Here is a 19,236-nt window from a genome sequence, read left to right as displayed (position 1 = left end):
TGCTTCTTTAGTAAAAATATGTTAAAGGTGAATTTTTGTCTTGAGAGCTCCTTACTTTTAAACTATTGTCTGTTCATGTACTCTTAATTGGGTGGGAGGTTACTTGATGAAGCCCAAAACCATTGAACCACGACCTGATTAGGTTTAGGCCTTTTCTGACAGAGATCATAGGTTTGCAGTGTTGAGACAAACCTGTCACATTACATATTTGACCTACTCTAGAAGCACTGCCAGTTCTCTATTTGTTAGAGGGCTATGAAGTATTTTTTTTAAAAATTAGTGTGAATGTCATAAATCCCATTCTTAATTTCACTTTAAAACTGAATTATTTTTAGTGCCTGTGTTCTGTTCAAGTTGTTTCAACAAACATATAAAACTAGGTGTTGTGATAGTTGTAGAGGCACAGATTTTGAGACCTCCCCCTGAAGACAGTTAACTTTAGTTGAGGTATTAAAACCACATCATAAGCATTTATGGGGCATTTAACTATCTGCTCGACCTCAGCAAACTGGATTACTTCTTGAACATATCCTTCTCAGTTTGAAAGGTCAGTCAAAATAATACGTATAGTAATTGTGAAAAAAATGTTAGTGTGCTTGGCATTGATAAAGGGGATTAGGGATGATGCATTTACAGATATGCAAGGTATTTTAGAGTGAGGGAAAGGCTCAGTGTCTAAATGTACATGACTGATAGAGAATATTTTGGCCCATAGTGGTAAACTTTAATATTTATATAAAAAACTAGAGTGCTAGTAGATATGATACTACTCTGATAAGGTGATATTTCTGTTTTCTGTTTTTTAGTGAATTTCTTCGAATGCTTAAAGCAGTGCTAATATTGTAGTTGCAAACCAACTTGCAACTTTATTTGGGTGGGTGTAGGGGGGAGGGAAGGGATAATTCTTTTGGAAATACGTAATAGCAGGTCTAAAATTTGGTCTGGGCGGTTTTAAAGGTTATCTGTCAAGACTTAACAGGAATTTGACAGGTAGGATGAAAACTAACATCCTGTGTGTGTGTGTGTGTGTGTGTGTGTGTGTGTGTGTGTGTGTGTGTGTGTGTACCGTGTGCCAGAGACTTTTCTGAGCCTTTTACAATTATTAACTTATTTAATATTTGTATGTTGTGTACTAGTTTGAGTTCTGCAACATTCTCAGACTTGATACTCTTGTATGAGAACTGGGCTCAAATGGTTCCATTTGAAAATACAAATGGTCCTGTGATTAGTTTTCCCCTGTATCTTAGGACACATATTTGAGAAGAAATATGAAAAGTCCACATGTTGCTTCGAAATAAGTTTTAAGTCCTAGATTTAAAAAAACAGTAAGATTGGAAAAACAGGAGTAAAAGAATCATATCTTCCTTATGCCTTTTTTACCACGTTTATTGCATTGCATTGTTACATTTTATGCATCTCATCTCTTCTAAACTCTTGATGATAGATACTCTAATATTTTTTGCATCCCTGGAATCTTCTAGCTGTTTAAAATGATGGCTTACTGAGATGATTAAATGGGGGAAGTGGTTCAAAGCTTGGGATGGCTATGTGAAAGTCGCTCCTTCCCCCACAAACTTCAACACACAAGGACTTTTTTTTCCCACTTGGTCATTTTTTCAATGGCAGGGTGAAGGCAGGTTAGTAGTTGTGGCATTTACATGTGGAGTCAGGTTACAAAAAAAACGGAAGCGATTTAATTCATGTTGGGAAACAATGAAATATGTAGAAGACGATTTATAGGGAGTTCATGTGGTACAATAACAGCCTCTTCATCATGACTTTAAGTTAGGAAACTACAAATGACAGAGGCACTCCAGTTGTTTTTGTTTGGTTTGTGGTGGTGGAGGAGGGCGTAGGGATGGGGAGCGCCAAAAGGAAGACTTCTGCCTGAAGCTGCGCCTCGGTCCAAGGTCAGCAGGTGGCAGGAGAAGCTTGGCTCCAGTCTGTGCGTTCCTCATTCTCTCTCCCTCGTCCGCCCTGCTTCTGGCTGGGGCATCGCCCGGAAGTGGGGTAGCCCGGGGAGGGACCGGTAAAGGCCGGCGGCGGCGGTGGCGGCAGTGGTTGGAGGAAGAAGAGAAGCAGAGGGAGGAGCTGCTGCCGCCACCACCACAGTCGCCGTTGTTGAGACTTCTTCCAGTGTGTGAGATTGGAGCCCGCGCTTGTTGGATTTATCGCTGTCACGGTCTGCGTAGCTCCGGAGGCTTTACCATACAACAGAAAACACAGGTCTTGTATGGGCTTCCCATCATCCTCTTCTACTGGGTAGGGTGTTCTGTACTGTCAATCTGTACAATTGAGTTTGGTGAGAAGGTCATTTTAATCTGGGGCAGTCTCCAAATTCTTACTTCTTCACAATTTGGTTATTTACCGCACTTATGTTTTATCGTCCCATGGTCCGCGTCACTCGCTTGTACCCCGCTGGGGAGAGTGTCCTGATCATTCATGGTCTTTTTGGGGTAGCAGGAGGTCTGTGCCCGGTTTTGGAGGAGTCACATGGATTAGGGTCTCTGCTTAGTGATACCTCTTTTTACTTTGGAAACTAAGGCTACTAAGGTCACCATTATTAATAAAATAATAATTTAAAAATAGACATTTGCTTGTTTCTCTCTGATAGCATAAGCTAAACTGAGAGCACTCTTGTTTTCACTGCATTTAATCTTGTGCCCTTTTCCCATCCTTGTCCCATTCTCTTGCATCTTTATCTTTGATACTTTCTGTTGTAGACATTGAGGCTAACCTAAGTACCGACAACACTCTTCTATCATTTCACAGTTGATTTTTCAGGAACTGATATCTGTTTTAATCATAGACGCTTCATCTATAGTAGTATTACTTTCTGTTGAGACTTCATGTGTGCACAACATTAAATTAGGTGATACTGAGTTGGGACGGGGAAGTTGCTGCTGAAGAAGTAAGACCAAAAGAGTTTACGATCAGGTTAGGTGAGTTCACCTAATAATGAAGACAACGGGTTCTAGCAGCCCCTCTGGATTGAGTAACTAGACTGTTTATCTCATCCTTTTTTAAAGGATATTTTGAACTGAGGTTTTATTTTTTTTATTTTTGAAACTTTTATGATGAGAGGGTTTTTTTGGTACTGGAGGATTTCACAATGTAGTAGGAAAGACAGTTACTTAAACACCTTTTATCACAGTTACATTGTATGTTAGAGACAGAAAGTGCTAAGAGAGCGCAGAGAAGGAAGCATTTGAGCTGGGCCTTGAAAAATGGATTGGATTTAGCTTTGCAGAAATGGAGGTGGAGGAGGGCAGTCTAGGCAGAAGGAATAATGTGAGCAAAGTCCTGGGGGCTGAAAATATGTTGGGCATCTGGTAACACATTATGACAACATCCCTATTTCTAACACAGCCACATCTTGCTAGATGTCATTGGTTAAAGGAAAAAAATAATAGAATAGATAAAAAATAAATAAAAATAGAATAGATAATAGTAGATATTGTAAACTTAAAACTATATCCAACTACCCTCCAGCCAAAATTTTTAAAAAGCATATACACAGAAAAAAAAAAACACGTGGAAATGATGAAAACGGTGTTAATGCATAATGATAAGGTTTAATTCTGATGTAAATTCAAATGTAAAAGAGAAAAAATGCTTGTTTTACTTTAATTCTGACTGAGTGTTGTGTCTTAAATATGATTTGTAATGCTTTTTAAAATTGCTGGGAATTAATAACAACATATTCTAAAGCCAGGAGCTGTTCCAGGTTTTCTCTAAAGAAATATTTGCTTTCGTATTCTTCTCCAAATTGATTTCTCTACTGGTTTTCTACCCTTACAGAAACTTCTTATTATTTTCTAATTATAGTCTTACAAAGATCTTGATTCCTGGCCTCTACCTAGGATTAGGTTAAACGCTGATTCCCCCAAAGGATAGGTTAACATCTGTATTCTCTCATGCAGCAGGTTGTTTTTCTTTGAAAAATACATGCAGAAGCAGTGGAATTTGTTTAAAAAATAGAAAGGGAAGAGCAAGAATAATCCCATCTAACACACTACAACCTTTACTTCTGGGAGAACTTGAAGGTTCTGCATTTCTTTTATTTTTTTTATTTTTTTTTTTTTTCAGTCTCCAACTAACAGGAATTTATTACTGGCTTGATATTTTAGCATTTGCAATGGCCCAAGGAAGTACCCTCCTGGAATATAAAAGGAAGACACTGTCCTGGTCACAAAGATTATCTAGGACCGGGCGTCTTCACTTTTTTTTTTTTTTTTTTTAATCATCATTTTATTGAGATATATTCACATACCACGCAGTCATACAAAACAAATTGTACTTTCGATTGTTTACAGTACCATTACATAGTTGCACATTCATCACCTAAATCAATCCCTGACACCTTCATTAGCACACACACAAAAATAACAAGAATAATAATTAGAGTGAAAAAGAGCAATTGAAGTAAAAAAGAACACTGGGTACCTTTGTCTGTTTGTTTCCTTCCCCTACTTTTCTACACATCCATCCATAAACTAGACAAAGTGGAGTTTGGTCCTTATGGCATTCCCAATCCCACTGTCACCCCTCATAAGCTACATTTTTATACAACTGTCTTCGAGATTCATGGGTTCTGGGTTGTAGTTTAATAGTTTCAGGTATCCACCACCAGCTACCCCAATTCTTTAGAACCTAAAAAAGGTTGTCTAAAGTGTGCGTAAGAGTGCCCACCAGAGTGATCTCTCGGCTCGTTTTGGAATCTCTCTGCCACTGAAGCTTATTTCATTTCCTTTCACATCCCCCTTTTGGTCAAGAAGATGTTCTCCATCCCACGATGCCGGGTCTACATTCCTCCCCGGGAGTCATATTCCACGTTGCCAGGGAGATTCACTTCCCTGGGTGTCTGATCCCACGTAGGGGGGAGGGCAGTGATTTCACGTTTCAAGTTGGCTTAGCCAGAGAGAGAGGGCCACATCTGAGCAACAAAGAGGCATTCGGGAGGAGGCTCTTCGGCACAAATACAGGGAGGCCTAGCCTCTCCTTTGCAGCAACCGTCTTCCCAAGGGTAAAACTTATGGTAGAGGGCTCAACCCATCAAACTACCAGTCCCCTATGTCTGTGGTCATGTTAGCAACCATGGAGGTGGGGTAGGCGAATACCCCTGCATTCTCCACAGGTTCCTCAAGGGGGCACTACATCTTTTTTTTTTTTTCCTTGTTTGTCTTTTTTCTTTTTTTATTTTTTTTTAACTTTCCCTTCTTTTTTAAATCAACTGTATGAAAAAAAAAGTTAAAAAGAAAACAAACATACAATAAAAGAACATTTCAAAGAGACCATAACAAGGGAGTAAGAAAAAGACAACTAACCTAAGATAACTGCTTAACTTCCAACATGTTCCTACTTTACCCCAAGAAAGTTACATAATATAGCAACATTTCAGTGAACTTGTTCCTACTACATCCATCAGAAATTAACAGACCATAGTCATTTCTGGGCATCCCCAGAACGTTAAATAGCTTATCTGTTCTTCTTGGATTATTGTTCCCCCTTCCTTAATTGCTCTCTACTGCTAGTTCCCCTACATTCTACATTATAAACCATTTGTTTTACATTTTTCAAAGTTCACATTAGTGGTAGTATATAATATTTCTCTTTTTGTGCCTGGCTTATTTCGCTCAGCATTATGTCTTCAAGGTTCATCCATGTTGTCATATCTTTCACCAGATCGTTCCTTCTTACTGCCGCGTAGTATTCCATCGTGTGTATATACCACATTTTATTTATCCACTCATCTGTTGAAGGACATTTGGGTTGTTTCCATCTCTTGGCAATTGTGAATAATGCTGCTATGAACATTGGCGTGCAGATATCTGTTCGTGTCACTGCTTTCCGATCTTCCGGGTATATACCGAGAAGTGCAATCGCTGGATCGAATGGTAGCTCTATATCTAGTTTTCTAAGGAACTGCCAGACTGACTTCCAGAGTGGCTGAACCATTATACAGTCCCACCAACAATGAATAAGAGTTCCAATTTCTCCACATCCCCTCCAGCATTTGTAGTTTCCTGTTTGTTTAATGGCAGCCATTCTAACCGGTGTTAGATGGTATCTCATTGTGGTCTTAATTTGCATCTCTCTAATAGCTAGTGAAGCTGAACATTTTTTCATGTGTTTCTTGGCCATTTGTATTTCCTCTTCAGAGAACTGTCTTTTCATATCTTTTGCCCATTTTATAATTGGGCTGTCTGTACTATTGTCATTGACTTGTAGGATTTCTTTGTATATGCAAGATATCAGTCTTTTGTCAGATACATGGTTTCCAAAAATTTTTTCCCATTGAGTTGGCTTCCTCTTTACCTTTTTGAGAAATTCCTTTGAGGTGCAGAAACTTCTAAGCTTGAGGAGTTCCCATTTATCTATTTTCTCTTTTGTTGCTTGTGCTTTGGGTGTAAAGTCTAGGAAGTGGCCACCTAATACAAGGTCTTGAAGATGTTTTCCTACATTATCTTCTAGGAGTTTTATGGTACTTTCTTTTATATTGAGATCTTTGGTCCATTTTGAGTTAATTTTTGTGTAGGGGGTGAGGTAGGGGTCCTCTTTCATTCTTTTGGATATGGATATCCAACTCTCCCAGCCCCATTTGTTGAAAAGACCATTATGGCTCAGTTCGGTGACTTTGGGGGCCTTATCAAAGATCAGTCGGCCATAGATCTGAGGGTCTATCTCTGAATTCTCAATTCGATTCCATTGATCTATATGTCTATCTTTGTGCCAGTACCATGCTGTTTTGGCAACTGTGGCTTTATAATAAGCTTCAAAGTCAGGGAGTGTAAGTCCTCCCACTTCGTTTTCTTTTTTAGAGTGTCTTTAGCAATTCGAGGCATCTTCCCTTTCCAAATAAATTTGATAACTAGCTTTTCCAAGTCTGCAAAGTAGGTTGTTGGAATTTTGATTGGGATTGCATTGAATCTGTAGATGAGTTTGGGTAGAATTGACATCTTAATGACATTTAGCCTTCCTATCCATGAACATGGACTATTTTTCCATCTTTTAAGGTCCCCTCCTATTTCTTTTAGTAGAGTTATGTAGTTTTCTTTGTATAGGTCTTTTACATCTTTGGTTAAGTTTATTCCTAGGTACTTGATTTTTTTAGTTGCTATTGAAAATGGTATCTTTTTCTTGAGTGTCTCTTCAGTTTGTTCATTTCTAGCATATAGAAACATTACTGACTTATGTGCATTAACCTTGTATCCCGCTACTTTGCTAAATTGGTTTATTAGCTCTAGTAGCTGTATCGTCGATTTCTCAGGGTTTTCTAGATATAAGATCATATCATCTGCAAACAATGACAGTTTTACTTCTTCTTTTCCAATTTGGATGCCTTTTATTTCTTTGTCTTGCCGGATTGCCCTGGCTAGCACTTCCAGCACAATGTTGAATAACAGTGGTGACAGCGGGCATCCTTGTCTTGTTCCTGATCTTAGAGGGAAGGCTTTCAGTCTCTCACCATTGAGTACTATGCTGGCTGTGGGTTTTTCATATATGCTCTTTATCATGTTGAGGAAGTTTCCTTCAATTCCTACCTTTTGAAGTGTTTTTATCAAAAAGGGATGTTGGATTTTGTCAAATGCTTTTTCAGCATCTATTGAGATGATCAATTGATTTTTCCCTTTCGAGTTTTTAATGTGTTGTAATACATTGATTGTTTTTCTTATGTTGAACCATCCCTGCATGCCTGGAATGAACCCCACTTGGTCATGGTGTATGATTTTTTTAATGTGTCTTTGGATTCGATTTGCAAGTATTTTGTGGAGGATTTTTGCATCTATATTCATTAGGGAGATTGGCCGGTAGTTTTCCTTTTTTGTAGCATCTTTGCCTGGTTTTGGTATTACATTGATGTTAGCTTCATAAAATGAGTTAGGTAGTGTTCCATTTTTTTCAATGTTTTGAAAGAGTTTGAGTAAGATTGGTGTCAGTTCTTTCTGGGAAGTTTGGTAGAATTCCCCTGTGAAGCCATCTGGCCCTGGGCATTTATTTGTGGGAAGATTTTTGATGACTGATTGGATCTCTTTGCTTGTGATGGGTTGGTTGAGGTCTTCTATTTCTTCTCTGGTCAGTCTAGGTTGTTCATATGTTTCCAGGAAATTGTCCATTTCCTCTACATTATCCAGTTTGTTGCCATACAGTTCTTCATAATATCCTCTTATAATTTTTTTAATTTCTTCAGGATCTGCAGTTATGTCACCTTTTTCATTCATTATTTTGTTTATATGGGTCTTCTCTCTGTTTGATTTTGTCAGTCTAGCTAGGGGCTTGTCAATCTTGTTGATCTTCTCAAAGAACCAACTTTTGGTGATATTTATCCTCTCTATTGTTTTTTGTTCTCTATGTCATTTATTTCTGCTTTAATCCTTGTTATTTCTTTTCTTGTACTTGGTTTAGGATTGGTTTGCTGTTCATTTTCTACCTTCTTCAGTTGATCCATTAGTTCTTTGATTTTGGCTCTTTCTTCCTTTTTAATATATGCGTTTAGTGCTATAAATTTCCCCCTGAGCACTGCTTTTGCTGCATCCCATAGGTTTTGGTATGTTGTGTTCTCATTTTCATTCGTCTCTATATATTTAGCAATTTCTCTTGCTATTTCTTCTTTAACCCACTGATTGTTTAGGAGTGTGTTGTTTAACCTCCAGGTATTTGTGAATTTTCTAAGTCTCTGATGGTTATTGACTTCTAATTGTATTCCATTGTGGTCAGAGAATGTGCTTTGAATAATTTCAATCTTTTTAAATTTATTGAGGCTTGTTTTATGTCCCAGCATATGATCTATTCTGGAGAAAGTTCCGTGAGCACTAGAAAAGTATGTGTATCCTGGTGATTTGGGATGTAATGTCCTGTAGATGTCTGTTAAATCTAATTCATTTATCAGATTGTTTAGGTTTTCAATTTCCTTATTGGTCTTCTGTCTGGTTGATCTATCTATAGGAGAGAGTGATGTGATGAAGTCTCCCACAATTATTGTGGAAACATCAATTGCTTCCTTTAGTTTTGCCAGTGTTTCTCTCATGTATTTTGTGGCACCTTGATTGGGTGCGTAGACATTTACGATTGTTATTTCTTCTTGCTGAATTGCCCCTTTTATTAGTATGTAGTGGCCTTCTTTGTCTCTCAAAACATCCCTGCATTTGAAGTCTATTTTATCTGAGATTAATATTGCTACACCTGCTTTCTTTTGGTTGTAGCTTGCATGAAATATTTTTTTCCATCCTTTCACTTTCAGTTTCTTTGTGTCCCTGTGTCTAAGATGAGTCTCTTGTATGCAACATATTGATGGTTCATTTTTTTTGATCCATTCTGCGAATCTATATCTTTTAATTGGGGAGTTTAATCCATTTACATTCAACGTTAAAACCGTGAAGGCATTTCTTGAATCGGCCATCTTATCCTTTGGATTATGTTTGCCATATTTTTCCCTCTCTCTATTAATATCCTTTATTGTACCCATACCGAATCTCTTTAGTACTGAACCTTTCTCCAAGTCTCTCTGTCCTGTCTTTGTTTCTCTGTCTGTAGGGCTCCCTTTAGTATCTCCAGTAGGGCAGGTCTCTTGTTAGCAAATTCTCTCAGCATTTCTTTGTCTGTGAAAAATTTAAGCTCTCCCTCAAATTTGAAGGAGAGCTTTGCTGGATAAAGTATTCTTGGCTGGAAATTCCTCTCACTCAGAATTTTAAATATATCGTGCCACTGCCTTCTTGCCTCCATGGTGGCTGCTGAGTAGTCACTACTTAGTCTTATGCTGTTTCCTTTGTATGTGGTGAATTGCTTTTCTCTTGCTGCTTTCAGAACTTGCTCCTTCTCTTCTATGTTTGACAGTGTGATCAGTATATGTCTCGGAGTGGGTTTTTTTGGATTTATTCTATTTGGAGTTCGCTGAGCATTTATGATTTGTGTATTTATGTTGTTTAGAAGATTTGGGAAGTTTTCCCCAACAATTTCTTTGAATACTCTTCCTAGACCTTTACCCTTTTCTTCCCCTTCTGGGACACCAATGAGTCTTATATTCGGACGTTTCATATTATCTATCATATCCCTGAGGTCCATTTAGAGTTTTTCCATTTTTTTCCCCATTCTTTCTTTTATGCTTTCATTTTTCCATTCTGTCATCTTCCAGGTCACTGATTCGTTGTTCAACTTCCTCTAGTCTTGTACTATGAGTGTCCAGAATCTTTTTAATTTGGTCAACAGTTTCTTTAATTTCCATAAGATCATCCATTTTTTTATTTAGTCTTGCAATGTCTTCTTTATGCTCTTCTAGGGTCTTCTCGATTTCCTTCATATCCCGTACTATGGTCTCATTGTTCATCTTTAGTTCTTTGAGTAGCTGCTCTAGGTGCTGTGTCTCTTCTGGTCTTTTGATTTGGGTGCTTGGGCTTGGGTTATCCATATCGTCTGGTTTTTTCATATGCTTTATAATTTTCTGTTGTTTTTGGCCTCGTGGCATTTGCTGAACTTGATAGGGTTCTTTTAGGGTTTGTAGACCTATTGAAGTCCTTATCTCTAATTTATCAGATCTACAGCTTCGTGGAGTACACTTTCTCTAAGTAACCAGCAGGTGGCGTCCACGAGCCACCTGTTCTCCACAAGCCAGATCTCCCCTGCTTAGCCTTTTTGGTGAGTGGGGGAGTGAGTCTTGTGGGGCCCAATTGGTGTACCAAGCTTGCGTGTGTAGTTGGTGTTGCCTGCCCTGTATGTGGGGCGTGTTTCTGGGCAGTCGGGGAGGGGGGGTGGCCCTAACAATCAAATCTCCCTGATGATCCTAGAGTTTTAAAGCTGCTGCAATAGTCTAATCCTTCAGTTCAGTCCTGCCACAGTTTGTCTCTGCCACTGACCCACAAGTCTTTGGTATTGGCGTATGGCTCCTGAGACTTGCAAGTGGGCCCCTCTTCCAGGCTGTGCACCCCGGGTCCTCTGTTGAGGGATGACTGTGCTATGTCACAGGTGAGTGCCGTCCCCCCAGGGCAGTTCTGGGCTGCTGGGCTGTGTAGGGAGGCTCCCAGTCTGCTGAAATGATGGCTGAATGGGGCTTTGTTAATTCACACTGCTCCACCTTCCCAGCTCTGGGACATTCAGCTGAGGTTGCAGGGAAGGCTAATGTCCACGCCCAGTTTTGTGGTGTGTGCCTGTTATTTGAAGCACTTCCGTCACATTGGGTTGTCTGGGGCAGCTCTGGGCTATGGGGCTGGCGATGGGCAGGAGTGTTTCCTGTCCACCAGGATGGTGGCTGTGAGCGGACACCCCCTTTTCTTGGGAAGTTGTGTTGTTTAGTGAATTTTCTCAGCCACTGGATTATTGCCTTTTGTCTCAGAGCTCTCTTAGTTCTGCTCTTGACTTGACGTGCCCAAATTGCAATTCTTTGAAGCTTTCTGTATTGAGCTTCTTAGAGTAATTGTTTTAGAAAAAGCAAAAAGGATTAAAAAAAAACAAAAAACAAAAAACAAAAAAAAAAACGGCCCTCCTCAGAGATCTAATGGGTTATTGAAATGCTAATAGACAAAGCAACCAGGGCCATTAAGGAAAGGTGCACAGGGCAGAGAGATCAGCTTTGCTTCGGGATTTGCATATGCGCCTCAAGGCCTGAGCTCCGCCCTTCCCCTTTCTGTGTTCACCAGAACTCCAAAAATCCTCTGCTTTTATTTTGGAGTTTTTCGTGTTGTTTTTTTTCTATGCCTGTCTCCTCTCTGCTGGGCTGGCTGCTCTCAGAGTCTCTGGTGTCTGGTCTCAGTCTATCTATGGTTGGAGTTTGAATCAGTAGAATGAGTTTTCGATAAGAGCAGCCACTGCAGTTCTCCCTTCTCCTTCCGGGAGCTGACAGCCCCTCCTCCCCCGGGACTGAGCCTGGCAGGGAGGGGCGCGGGTCCCCTGGCCGCAAAAACTTACAGATTTCGCTGATCTCAGCAGTTCCACGTTTTCATGAGTGTTGTATGAAGTATGCCCAAAGACAGATTGCTCTGTGGTGTCCAGTCCACGCAGTTCCTGGCTTTTTACCTACTTTCCTGGAGGAGTAACTAAAACATACAGCTCACCAGTCTGCCATCTTGCCCCGCCTCCCCTGCATTTCTTTTATAAATTCCTTGATATAACTCCTTTTATTTATGTATTTAAAAATTCTTGACAAACTTTAATCAAGACTTTTAACAACCCAGTGAGTAAAAATAATCTTCATTTGCTAGTTGGGAAAGTAAGTTGTGAGGAGTGAAGATTTATCTGATGTGATACAGTGACTGGCAGAGATGAGAATAACGTTTTGGAGTTTTGTCTCAAAAAAGTTTTAGCAATGACTTTTCTAAATGGTGATTTTTCATAGAACGTAAGTCAAGGTAGTGGCAGGGAAGTGGGGAGGCATTAGCCAGCAGTAAGGCAGAGTATTTCAGTTCAGTCTACCATCCCAGCAATTATGTTTTTCAGTTCTAAATCTCAGTCTTCAGGTTGATTTAATGTGATATAACTTGCTTGCTGACTTGCTGAGAGAGTACGGCAGAAAAAGTATAAAAATTCCTTTAGAATGTGTTTCATTAAAGTGAAAGGTACAGTGTTTCTGGTTTCATAAATATGTTCTGGTTTTTCCAGCACTGTTAGCAAATTGAAGTGATTTCCTCATCTTTGTGAGCCCACACGTGTGGAATATTGGTAGAATACATCATTTTTTCACATATATTTCTTTCCTTAAAGGAAATTATAAAATATCTCCATTTTGAGCCACTTAGTTGCACTTTGTCCCATGTTTCTGTCCACATTTAGAATTATTCAGCTACGTCTCAAGATATTTAAAAAATTTTACCCACTTTTGCTTTGGAAATCCAATTTTCCAGGCCTATAAACATAAGTGTATTTTAACAGTTTACTAATTGGAAGAAATGGATTATTTCATATCTCAGGGAAATTGTTTTAGCCTGGCTAAACTGTTTAGTTGATTTTGTTTGTAAAAATTAATGTGTTTTGTTTTATGTTGTAATTGCTGCTGATCCTGCATGTGCAGTTGATATCCCAACCAAAAATAACTGAATTGTTCCCTTCCTCCACTCCCATTTGAGAGTTTGCAGAGCATTGTATACTTCTTGGGATTGTGAAGAAAATAGATTCTACACTCATAAGTGTTCACCTGAAGTGAGCATTAAGAGGGCTTCTGTTAAGACCTGAAAATCTGTAACAGAGAGAAAGAATTCCAAAGTGGAGAGTCCTCTAAAGAAAATTCTCAGGACTGTTTAGGATAAACCTGTGGCTGACCTCTGGTGTCATGAGGCTACTTAAGAATTGATCCTTAAGCTAACAAAAGCTTATAGAGAGTTTAGTTGTTAAAGATTTCTGAGTGGTAGGAATAAAATAATAATCTGAAATGGCAATTTTAAAAAATGATTCCATTCCCAATAGCATCTAACATCTAAAAGAATAAAACACCTAGGAACAAATTAACCAGGAGGTGAAGGAGACTTGTATACTGAAAAACGAAGCACTGCTGAAAGAAATTAAAAACTTAAATAAATGGCAAGACATCTCATGTTCATGGGTAGGGAGACTCAGATGGCTAAGATGTCAATACTACCTAAAGCAATCTATAGATTGAACGCGATACCTGTCAAAATCTCAGTGGGCTTTTTTGCAGAATTGGAAAAGCCAATCCTCAAATTTACATGTACTCACAAGAGGCCCCATTAGCCAAATCAATATTGAAGAAGAAGGAAAAGGTATCTAATTTTTTTGGTGATAAAATTATGTACTCTAAGAATTGTAATTGCGTTCTTAAATTGTTAAATCTAACATCAAATTAATATTAAACATAATTAATTAATAAAAACACTGTATTATTAACTATTGTTAATGTTAAATTATTTGCATATAGATACTTTCGTTTTGACCTATAAGTGCTTTCTCTTATGTTACTCTATCTTTTACTGTTAATTTTAAGTATTACCTTTTAGTTCAGATTTATAACCATAATATTCCTGATATTAATTTCTAACCACAACTGTAAGTGCATTTTTATGTATTAACAATCTGATTGGTGTCACAGTTCAAGGATTATCTTCTTAAAGCTCAGTGTTTTTCTTGTTCATGTGTTTTCTAACTAACTGATAAAAGGATTAATTTTGGTCACACATACTTTTGTAGTCTCCAGATAGTTTTAAAGCCTTAAATCCATTGTGTGATGATGTACAAAAGAATAATTTATTTAGTATAGTATATTATTTGACCTCAAGTGTCAGAGCATGATCATGATTGCCAAAGAGTTTGTCCACTGTATTTATTACCAAAATCCCCTACAAATTCCTGATGCTTAAAGTTAGGGGAAGTAGCAAGTCATGGGATTTTTTTTTTCACTTTTGTAAAAGATTAAATTTGAACTTACACAGCCTGCTGCGTTGACAAATGTATTACATGGGACCTTCTTTACTAAAAAATTATTCATTGTTTATCTGAAATTCAGATTTAACTGGGTGTTCTGTATTTTCATTTGCTAAATCTTGCAACCCTAATATGTGATTTTATGACTTCAAGAGAGCTATATTAACCAATACACTGTGGTGTTAGTGCAAGAGTAGACATGTAGTTCATGGGACAAAATAGAAAGCTAGAAATAGACCTACAAATAGATAGTCAATTCATTTTTGACAAGGTTATTCAATGGGGAAAGTATAGTCTTTCCAACAAATGGTGCCAGCAAAACTAGGTATCTGTATGACAAAAATGAACCTTAACAACAACAAAACAAAGATCAAAGTACTAAGCATCAAAGCTTTGTTAGGGCGAGGTTAGCATCATCCCTCTGGGATGTCTACTGAATACCGTGGATGTTCAGTGAGGGCTTTCCTGAATCCCAAGACAGACCCATTTCACTCCAGTTTTACACCTGTGGTTCCACTGTTTGCTGAGGTTCTGAAAGACCATTGGTATTTCTCCTTCACAGAGATAATCAGACTTGATAGAATATATTGTTCATATATGTAACCCAACATCTCCACAATTTTCTAAATCTTCTAGAGATAAAAAAATTTTGTAGTAAAGGAGAGTCTAAAGTTGTATGTAATGGTGCCTAAGAGTCTCCCCCTGAGTACCTCTTTGTTGCTCAGATGTGGCCCTCTCTCTCTCTAACTGAGCCATCTCGACAGGTGAACTCGCTGCCTTCCCCCCTACATGGGACCCGACTCCCAGGGTTGTAAATCTCCCTGGCAACGCAGAGTATGACTTCCGGGAATGAATGTGGACCCGGCATCGTGGGACTGAGAGTATCTTCTTGACCAAAAGGTGGATGCAAAATGAGATGAAATGGTTTCAGTGGCTGAGAGATTCCAAATGGAGTCGAGAGGTCACTGTGGTGGACATTCTTATGCACTATATAGATAACACCTCTTAGGCTTTAATGTATTGGAATAGCTTTAAGTAAATAGCTGAAACTACCAAACTCCAGCCTAGCAGTCTGGACTCCTGAAGACAATTATACAATAATGTAGATTACAAGGGGTGACAGTGTGATTGTGAAGACCTTGTGGATCACACCCCCTTTATCTAGTGTATGGATGAGTGGAGGAATGGGGATAAAAACTAAAGGACAAATGGGGTGGGCTGGGGGGATGATTTGGGTGTTTTTTTTCACTTTTATTTTTTATTCTTGTTCTGGTTCTTTCTGATGTAAGGAAAATGTTCAGAGAGAGATTGTGGTGATGAACGCATAACTATGTTATCATACTGTGGACAGTGGATTGTATATCATGGATGATTGTATGGTGTGTGAATGTATTTCAATAAAACTGAATTTAATTAAAAAAATTTTGTGGTATTATTTTATCTAATAGTTAACAAAAGAGACATCTACTTACAGCCAATCAACATGACACAAATTGAAAATTTTCTCCTATTTGGTGTTAGGAGACACATTGCTGAATCCCGTGCTAGTTAAACTGCTGAAGGTAAAATAAAGTGCTGTGACGTATTTGCCTTTAATGGATGGTCCAGAACTTGAGACACTCCTGTTGTAAAGTTTCCGAATTTGCTGTCCTAAGGAATCCAACCATCCAATTTTGTCAATCGGGTATGGCCTTTCAACATTACCAATCGCATACCACATGCAAGCCAGCCAGTGAACAATCAGGGCAAAAATGCACATTAAGAGCATCAGAACAGCAGCATCATGTTCTGAATATCGATCAAGTTTCCTGGCCACTTGCACAAGACCAAGGAGTCATTGAGCTGTTTTCAAAAGAGTAGTTAACATTGTTGTTTCATCAGTACCAGATCCAAAAATTAGCAAGTCAAAAGGAATTGCTGCACCCGTGTCAATCAGGAACTAGCCTTTGAAGTAGTGTTGGCAGGATCACTTACCACCTCTTCATTTTGATTTACATATGTTGTTCTGAAGTTTATTAGAGTATCTGTGATAAACATAATATCCACAATCAAAGGGCTGCATGAGTAGCCATATTCTTGTCTTTTCTGTTCTTCTCTGTCATTGTGGAGAAAGGCTGCAGAGTAGGGGATGAATATAGCAGTGTATATGACCAACAGCAAAATAAGCCAATCCCAGACAGCTCTGAAGGGACCGTAGTTTAATATTGTAAACTTGTTTATGCACGGTGTCTGCAATTTATATTCCGGCAAGACATCTGCTCCTAAAGAGGGAACCTGGGTTACTTCCTCTGTCACATTGTGTGTTCAGTCTTTAACCTTGGGTGCAATAATGATTTTATCTGAAGAAGGAGGGAATGTATTTTTCTTTTCAGTTTTGACATCTGAAAACTTCAGAATGAGCTGCAGAATCTTGTTAGTAGTGCTGTATTTGTTGAGGTTTGAATCCAACGTGGATCCCAGAAGGCTCGACTTGATATGATTAAAAGGCCCTTCACTTGCATGTCAAGTCTCTAAATATGTTCTTGGGGTGGACACTGAATCCTTCTATATCATGCACAGAAGATGCCTTGCGTATACTGCAAATGCCTTCCTTCGATCTGGAATGGGTCAACTGGGAACTTGACTGTTGCATGTCAGGATAGAGTCGGTCCCATTGTCTTTTGGGAGAGGAATGGTCAGGAGGTCCTGATATATTCACCAAAGGAGAACATTTGCTGGGCTGTATCAAGGCTTTTGTATCATCTGCTTCAGAGGGGCTGCAGCTGTCTTTGGTAGGAGACTTAAAGTGCTTGAAGCTACTGAATCATCACTGTGCTTAGAAGAATCGATTACTACCACATCAGGATCTTGTGATAAGGACCAGTTTGGATGTATGTCCCCCAGAACGCCATTATCTTTGATGCAGTCATATGATTAGATTGTTATTATTTGAGTGTTTCCATGGAGATGGGACCCACCCAACTGTAGGTGGTGATAACTCTGATTAGATAATTTCCATGGAGGCGTGGCCCCGCCCTTTCAGCATGGGCCTTGATTAATTCACTGGAGCCCTATAAAAGCTCAGACAGAAGGAGCAAGCTTGTTACAGCCAAGAGGAACACTTTGAAGAACACACAGGAGCTGAGAGAGGAGCTTCAGCTTACAGAGACATTTTGGAGACAGCTTTTGAAAGCAGACTTCTGCTCCAGAGAAGCTAAGAGAGGACAAACGCCCCAAGAGCAACTGAGAATGACATTTTGAAGAGGAACTATGGCCTAGAGAGGAACATTCTGGGGCAAAGCCATTTTGAAACCAGAACTTGGAGCAGACACCAGCCACATGCCTTCCCAGCTAACAGAGGTTTTCCGGATGCCATTGGCCTTCCTCCAGTGAAGTTACCTGATTGTTGATGGATGCTTTATGGCTTTAAGACTGTAACTGTGTAACCAAATATCTCCCCTTTATAAAAGCCAATCCATTTCTGGTATTTTGCATTCTGGCAGCGTTAGGAAACCAGAACAGACTGCTTTCTGTAGGTGAGAACTCTCAGACCAGGGAACTTGAACCCAAAAAGTTTTCATGACTGTGGGGGCTGGCCAGTCTGAATTCCATGGGGCAGGCTGGAGGCTGGAAATTCTGATGAGAGTTACATTGACTTCCGTAGTTTCAGGAAGGAGTGGAGGGTGCGGTCTTGAGGAAAAATTCCTTCTAGTCATGGGATCTTGAATCTTTTACTATTTTATTTGGTGCACATAAGTTAAGGCAAATGAGAACTGTTCCTCTGGCTGATGTGAAAAATAGATCTGGTATTCTTTCTAGTGTTTGCACTTTGGTTAAGAGTTGATATACTCTTTCAAAGGACCAATTTTTTTTCCCCAGACCTAGGAAGTGGCTAGAGTGGTATAGAAAGCCAGTCACTATGGCTAATATAAAGGAACTGTATTTTGTAAAGTATTTGTACATTTGAGCAAAGTTAGGTTTTTTGGAATTAAGTTCACCATTTATTCTAAAAAGGAAAACAACCATTCATCTTTGAAAGTATGAATAAGCAAAAGGTATAGTAAGTCAATTACTGATTAGATGATTAAAAAATAAAATGTTGGCACTTTGAAAGTAATCTCAAAAGAAAGGACCCCTAGTTTTGTTTTTGGATAATCACATTATTTAAAAATATGCTAAAAGACCTAATGTTTAAAATGGTGTCAGTCTTACTTTATTTGTATTCTCAGACCCTTCCAGCAAGATGAAGGAAATGGCCCATGTGTGTTTTTCCATCTTTACAGTGAGCATGTCTTTGAATTTGGCTAGACTTTGAAGCTCATAGTAACATTTTTAGAATTTAAACTGTACTAAAAAAAGTACAATGAAAGTTGATAATCAAGCACAAATTGGAACATTTTTGTTTACATTTTCTGGACTGTTGAATATTGTTCTGTTGATACTTCAAGGCATCTTAACTTCACCACTGAATAGTGATGTGCTGTTTTCAAGAGACAGTATAACATGGGATTAAGAATGGGGACTCTGGAGCCAGACTGCTGGGTTGGAATTCCAGCTTCTCTACCTACCACATGTATGATCCTAGGGAGGTTTCTAACCCCTCTTTGCCTCAGTTCCTGCAAATTTGTAAAATGCTGGCAATAGCAGTGCCCACCTTGTAGGGTTGTCAATGAGTGCATACATATAAACCCCAAAGAACACTGCCTGGCAGGTAGTAAGCACACAATCAAGTTTAGGTAGGATTATTTTAATATATAATTCACTGTAAAAGTAATTTTAGGGTCATATATAATAAAATTGTAAATTATAGTTCTGTACTATAAATTTAGTATACTGCAGGAGGAATATAGTAATCCATACCTGCAAGTAATATTTAATCTCTAAATTATACCACAG

General features: G+C 38.8%; 1 pseudogene; it reads right to left on the bottom strand.

Annotated features, from left to right (window-relative positions):
* Positions 1-1,954: 1,954 nt before the first annotated feature.
* LOC119525946 lies at positions 1,955-17,911 on the bottom strand (annotated as a pseudogene).
* Between the last annotated feature and the right edge of the window lie 1,325 nt (positions 17,912-19,236).

Source organism: Choloepus didactylus (genome assembly GCF_015220235.1).
Source record: "Choloepus didactylus isolate mChoDid1 chromosome Y unlocalized genomic scaffold, mChoDid1.pri SUPER_Y_unloc2, whole genome shotgun sequence".
Lineage (NCBI taxonomy): Eukaryota > Metazoa > Chordata > Mammalia > Pilosa > Megalonychidae > Choloepus > Choloepus didactylus.
Note: the sequence above shows the minus strand (reverse complement) of the source record. Positions and strands in the feature narration are given on the sequence as shown.